This window comes from Lepidochelys kempii, chromosome 3 (assembly GCF_965140265.1).
Source record: "Lepidochelys kempii isolate rLepKem1 chromosome 3, rLepKem1.hap2, whole genome shotgun sequence".
In the NCBI taxonomy this organism is placed as follows: Eukaryota; Metazoa; Chordata; order Testudines; family Cheloniidae; genus Lepidochelys; species Lepidochelys kempii.
This window is the reverse complement of record NC_133258.1, coordinates 147,396,926-147,403,498: the sequence shown is the minus strand read 5'-3', so window position 1 is coordinate 147,403,498 and position 6,573 is coordinate 147,396,926.

Below are 6,573 nucleotides of genomic sequence, written 5' to 3'. Positions count from 1 at the left end.
ACCAGGGTTCAGGCTTTCAGCCCCGGAGGAGGTGCTAGAGCTCCTGCAGGTTTGAAAATATTTACTGGAGCTCCACTCCAGATGACTCTGGCTGAAAGTAAGCCCTGACTGAGCCCAATCACTGTATTTGACTAAAGCATGTATAATGTGAGGCAAGCAGAATCAGGAAATACAAGACACAACTTTTAACTACAAACACACAGGCCCTTAGCAGATGAGATAAAGGCTCAGCTTCCTCAAGTCAGACAAGAAGGAACTGATATACACATAAGCAGGTCCAACATTCCCATCTGGGATGGGACAGTTGCATGCACATACAACCCATCTATAACAGAATGATAGGTGGGTGTAAGGTCACCCCCACAGTATGAGCACTCTGGCTGGTGGAGAAGGGAATTGTGATTTTCAGTACTGAAGCTATGAGTACACGCCTTTGCCAAGGTCTCTCTGACCCCTGACTCTGCCAGAGTTAACTTCAGGGCCAGACAGGCTGCCCCCTGCAATTCTGTACAAAGTGGTAATTCTATCATCAGATACAAGCAATTCCTTGTAGATAGCAAGTGTCTTTCCAACTCCCAGCCAGTACAGACACACATGGTGAAGAGTCCTCTGTGCTTGTGAGAGTAAGTGTCAATGTTATCACTGGTTTCAGAGTAACAGCCGTGTTAGTCTGTATTCACAAAAAGAAAAGGAGTACTTGTGGCACCTTAGAGACTAACCAATTTATTTGAGCATGAGCTTTCGTGAGCTACAGCTCACTTCATCACTGGGGTGCTGGAGAAACAAAACACCAGCAGCATTCCTGTCTGGGAAAACAAAACAATCAGGCTGAGGGAGTTTGAGCTGTAGCTCACAAAAGCTTATGCTCAAATAAATTGGTTAGTCTCTAAGGTGCCACAAGTACTCCTTTTCTTTTTGCGAATACAGACTAACACGGCTGTTACTCTGAAACCTGAGATAGAAGAGGCAGAAGTAAAAGCTGTGAGGCCAAAGCACCTTCTTATCTTAGGCTCCTTGAAAGAGAGAGAGGGAGAGAAAGGAGAGTCGAAGCAGCTGGCACTCACCAAAGGTCTTTTGCAGGTTTTAAGGGGATGGAGAATGACTGAAGCCCCAGGGTGGATACTGAGTGCCCCCAGTCCCAGATAGTTTGTGCTCACTGCCAAGACTCCTACTTGAGCCTATTTGGTATTTGGATTCCTTTCACTTTGCTCCTTTCTTATCCTGTTTTTGCCATGCTGTGAAAGATGAGAAGAAACTGTGTAAAGGATCAAGGTTTCTCTACTATGTTCCCATTTAGGGTGACCAGATGTCCTGATTTTATAGGGACACTCCCGATATTTGGGGCTTTTTCTTATGTAGGTGCCAATTACCCCCCACCCCATGTCCCGATTTTTCACACTTACTATCTGGTCTCCCCTTCTCCACAAGAGATAGTACCTCTTCCCCACCATTAGCATCTTGTGCTGTTCTTTTCACATCAGAACACTGGCTTTCAGCTGGAGTTACTGGTAGATTGAGTGAACTGGGGTCCTGCCCTTCCTCTCAGACAGAGGGACCCAAAGGGCATGAATACTGTACTGTAAACAGGGACAAAAGGAAAGAACTGGCTCTGTGTAGGCCATGACTGTGAGCCTCTATTCCACTCACTGGCCCTCTATCAATGTTAAGTATTATTACTAAGGGGCAAGAAAAAGGTTTATTTGTCTATTCTGGTCCGCCTGGTTGCATAAAGCAATTATTGGTATATCTATATGCTTGTCCCATTCTTCTGCCCATGTATCCTGGCTCCTCCTGGTCTTAAATGTAACACTTACCTGCATGTAGAAGTCAGAAGGTACCTTTATCATGCATGTATTGCCGGCCGTTGATTCTGTACAAACTGTGTGTGTGTTTGGTGGGTTCTTTCTTGCCTCTACCATACTGTTTTAAAGGCTATGAAGAAAGATTATGTTGACTTTAATAAGTAAGTCAGCTTCCATGTAGAAGACATGATGATTGGATTTCTGCTGTTGCTTTATGTGCTCTCTCATCAAGGAAGGTACAACTGAGGAAATGTTGTGATACAAAAGGAATCTCAAGAACACAAATATGAAACATCCGAGCTTGTATCTATCCTTGAATAAAACATTACAGCTCTTCATTGTGCTGAAATCTTACTTAAGTTCAAATGCAGAAGCTTCTCATAGCTTTATAAGGCACCAAGAGAAGTTCTTAGATATCCAGAACAAAGCATGACTTTATGTTCTTCAAACTACTCTCCCCAGATTTTTTCAACTAGACCTTCTAGTGTCTCTTGTCTCCTTCTGCTGCCCCTATTGTGCCCTCATTCTGCCTACTCTTCTCTCCTGACCTCTCCTTTTGGACCTGCTTCCTCGGGAGTGAACGAGAAGCAGTTTTCAGGGACCACTGATCCTTCTTTACTTCAGCCAGTGTTGTCTACCCACTCACACGATTATATATATATAAAAAACTAATAAAGCGAACCAGGAAAAGAACCAAAAAAACACCAGAGTCCAACATAACTGATCTGAACTTATTGGTCCAAAGTCTGTACCCTCTGATTGAAGTCAATGGCAAAACTCACATTGACTTAAGTGGGAGCAGGGTCTCATTACTAAATAATGCTTTTTTTCCTCTGTTTTCCATCTTCTTGTAATATCATCATGGCTTGTTCTAATTTTCCATTATGTTTCTGTCTGATCTAGGCTCTGAGCAACTTGGAGCAGGGGCTTGTGCCATATTCACGTATAAAATACCATGCACACCATTTATAAATAATAACACACCCTACATTTATCATAGAATCCTAACACTAGAGATGGAGAAAAAGTTAGGACTAGTCCCTCCCCCAGGGCCTAGCACAAAATTGTTCCCAACCGTCTATTCTCCAGGGCTTTGACCAATCAAGATTAAAATGTCCCAAATGATGAAGCGTCTCCTATTTTCGTTGATAATTTATTTTTGGACCTATTACATAGTGCCCATAGCAGGGCTTGTGCACTGGGAAGTGACAGAGGGGGGTGTATGACCATCTCACCTCCCAAACACAGGTAGGTATTGAATTCAATCAGGAGGAGGCAGACCCAGACAAGGCTCAAACCCAGAAATATCAGTGTTTTCACCATCATCCACAAATGGTCTTAAAATAACTATTTGGCTGCAGTTTTGTTCTCCCAGCTGGGGCTTTACTATCAGTTGAACTGTCTTAGAATTCTGTGATGTCACAAGAAGGGGGAGGTTTGAACATTCCCTCGCTGGCTCAGTCTGGAATATTTTCTTGACCTGTTTACTTCTGGATCTGAAGACACAGAATGTACACTTCTCTCTGCCCTCCACAGAAAAAACTAATGCCAAATTCTGGAGACAGGGGATAACCTCCAACACACCTCATATGGGTGAATGCACACACAGCAGCAAACATGCAACTCTGCCTAGGAAGAAAGAAAAGAAACCACATTTTCTCTTATTAATATTCCAGGGATTAGAGATACTGGGGCCTGCTGTGTGCTGGTCTCTGGTCTTTTCTCAGACTTATGAAGGTAAAACAAATTTAAAAATAAAGATTTTACATGTTTCCTAGCCTTTATTCTTGTCCTTGTCACTTAACAGCTTGTCAGCCAAACCCGATTCCTGATGCCTGTTCTTATTTACTTTTTTAATTCTCTCTAACTTCTGTTGGCTAATTCCCTTTCATGTTACTCTCTCCCCTCCTCTTTCCTCAAACTACTTTCTTCTGCCACATTCTCCCTTCTGTTTCTTTATTTAAGGCTTCTTGTATCCAGCTCTGGGTATCTGGCTACCGACTGGGAGAAATAAGAGTGAAAAGACCCCTTATTTCCAAACACTGCCATCTACATCTGATTGGTTAAAATCTCTTTCTTCAAGGATCAGCTAGTTGGAAGTTCCTCAGCCCAAAATGAGCCTCAGGGTTCCAAAGGACAGTTTCAGGTCCCAACAATTAGCACAGAAGGCTGAGTGGCAGCCCCTTTGTCCTGTGAAAGCCTGGAGCATCAATGATGGGACTTTTTCAAAAACCTCTGCAAAGCAGGTAAGGACCTTGCTTGAGTATTTCAATCACATGACAAAGCTTAGGGCCTCATCCTGTGAAGTGCTGAGCATCCACATTTTGCTCTGCACCTGGAAGGACTGAACCCTTATGGCCTTATTTTTAGAACTGCTGAGCACCCATAAATTCCATTGACGTTAAAGATTGTTTAGCCCCTTTGAAAAAAGGGTCAGTAGTGTGTATTCTAGAGATGGAAATATAGTGCAGTTTCTTAACTGAAAATGTAAAGAGCTGCCCAGTAGGATAATAGGACACTATAACATTAGGTTGTAATGCTTCTTTAAGACAAGATGAGTTTTTCTACTCTAGACTGTTTCAGACCCATGTAATCTCTCGTGTCTGCATCCTTTTTATTTGCCATTGAGCAGTTCTGTCATCTGAATGGAGAAAGAGGTTTTAGTCTTATTATTTTTCATTTGCATTTTTGTAACATATTATTTATTATTTTTATTATCATTATATTGAGGAGCCCATGGATCAGGACACCATTATGCAAGGCACTGTATACACACAGAACAAAAACATAATAGCAATGGCACCTGGATACCTTCTGCTTCCAGGTTCCACTTACTACAATATAGTCACCAGGACCTGTTCTTCTGTCTAGAGGAACAAAGTGAGAAAACATTTTGGTGTTCTGGGTTTCTGTGCAGCATTTATATGCCACAGTAATGAATGTTATTTAAAAGCCTGAGAGAGAAAGCTTTCCTAGGGTTTTTATATTGGTTGCTTTAAAGTGACTGTCTTAAGGGTAAAATGACTACAGAAAAAGGAAACAAATTTGTCTTTTTTAAACCAAAGATTCAGGACTGTTCTGAGGAAAGCAAGGGGATGGAACAAATATTCAGGCAGCTGGAAACCAAAAAAGGACATTTTTCTCCATCACTGGAATCTATTTTTGCATTTTTAAAGTTTGTGGCTCGCATCTTTCCTTGACTTTCAGACATGAAGATTTTTTTTTTAATTAATAAACGAAGTATATTTGTACCTATTACATTGTCCTGGTTGCAAATTTTAAGTGCTGTAGCGGTTTCATAACATTGTCACAGAGCAGTACTCAGTGCATTGCTGAGTTTGAAAGATTCTGAGCTCTGCAGAAATAATTAGTTAGAAATTATTTACCTGGTCATTTTCCTTATTATTAATTAGTTCTATTGTGTTGCACACTTAATCTCAGTTAGGATCAGAGTCCCTTTACGTTGGGCACTGTACAAATACATGCAATGTAGTCAAAAGTCACAAGTGAATCTTAACAAACTTTGAGAGAGTAGTGGGTAGGGTGGAGAAGGGTAACAGAAATAAATTCACGTGATTATGCAGGGTGCTGTGTGTTGTGCATGCTTTGATGGTTTACACATTTAAGTGTATTTCCTGAATTAGTATAGCAGAGCACTCATTCAGAAACAGTTTAAAGGTGAGGCAGTTGGATGTAGTGTGCCATTAAAACTCAGTTTACCCCCTCTGCACATGTGCCTTGTTAAGGTGTCAGGGGACCAATAAGCCTGAAAACCTTACTACAGCTACAGTTGTCTGATTCAAGTGTGCTCTGGGGCACGAAACCCCAGAAGTGGGCAAAATTTGAGCTGAGCTTGCAAAGACCTAGAGCCCTGCAAATCTGCAGATATCTGCAGAACATGTTTGCAGAGCAGATGCGAATATGAATTTTGTATCCGTACAGGCTCTACAAACACCATCCCTCAGATCCCAACCTGTTGTTAACCAAAGACTAAACTCATCTCAACTCCTAATCAACAAAGAAGGGCAGGGATTTAGAAAGTGGGGATTTCCACTGCAACATTAACTTGTCTGCTTTGACACAGGAAAATATGATTTGTCACACTAAATTAGGACAGCAGTCCCTCAGTCCAATGTCCTGTCTCTGAGAGTGACCAGTACCAGATGTTTCCAAAGAAGCTGCAAAAGAGCCTGGACACGTATGGAATAATCTCCCCGTAAAGGGAGTTTCTTCCTGACTCGGTTGTATAGTGATTGGCTTACACCTTGAGGCAGGAGACTTAATATGCTTTCCAAACTTTTACAAAACTCTATCTAACGTAGCCAGGAGCATTCCCAATGCCCAGCTAGCTTGGTTTGAATCCCGTTAATCTCTTGGCCGCAGCGGTAGCTTTGGGCTCGGCATTCCACCGGTTAATTACATGCGTGTCAACATATTTGCTTCCAGCACATCTACATTTGGTGCGTCCCCGGTTCATGACACGTGCCTCTGTTCCTGTAGCACGACAGGGGGAGAGGGAGCCGGCCGCCTCCTCTCGACTGCTCGTTGCTGGCGAAGCCAGCGGTCTCCTCTCTGCACCGGGCGCTGGTCGCGGAGAGGAAGCTCTGCTTCTGTGCAGCTACAGGCCTCACCCCGCTCCGTCCCGACTTCGCTCCAAGGAGGGCCGCCTGCCCGCCAGCTCCGGCGCCCCGCGGCCGCACGCGAGGGGTTACAGCTCCCGCCCCCGGGCCGGCAGGGGGCGCTGCAGGGCAGGATACCGCCAGAGACGGGG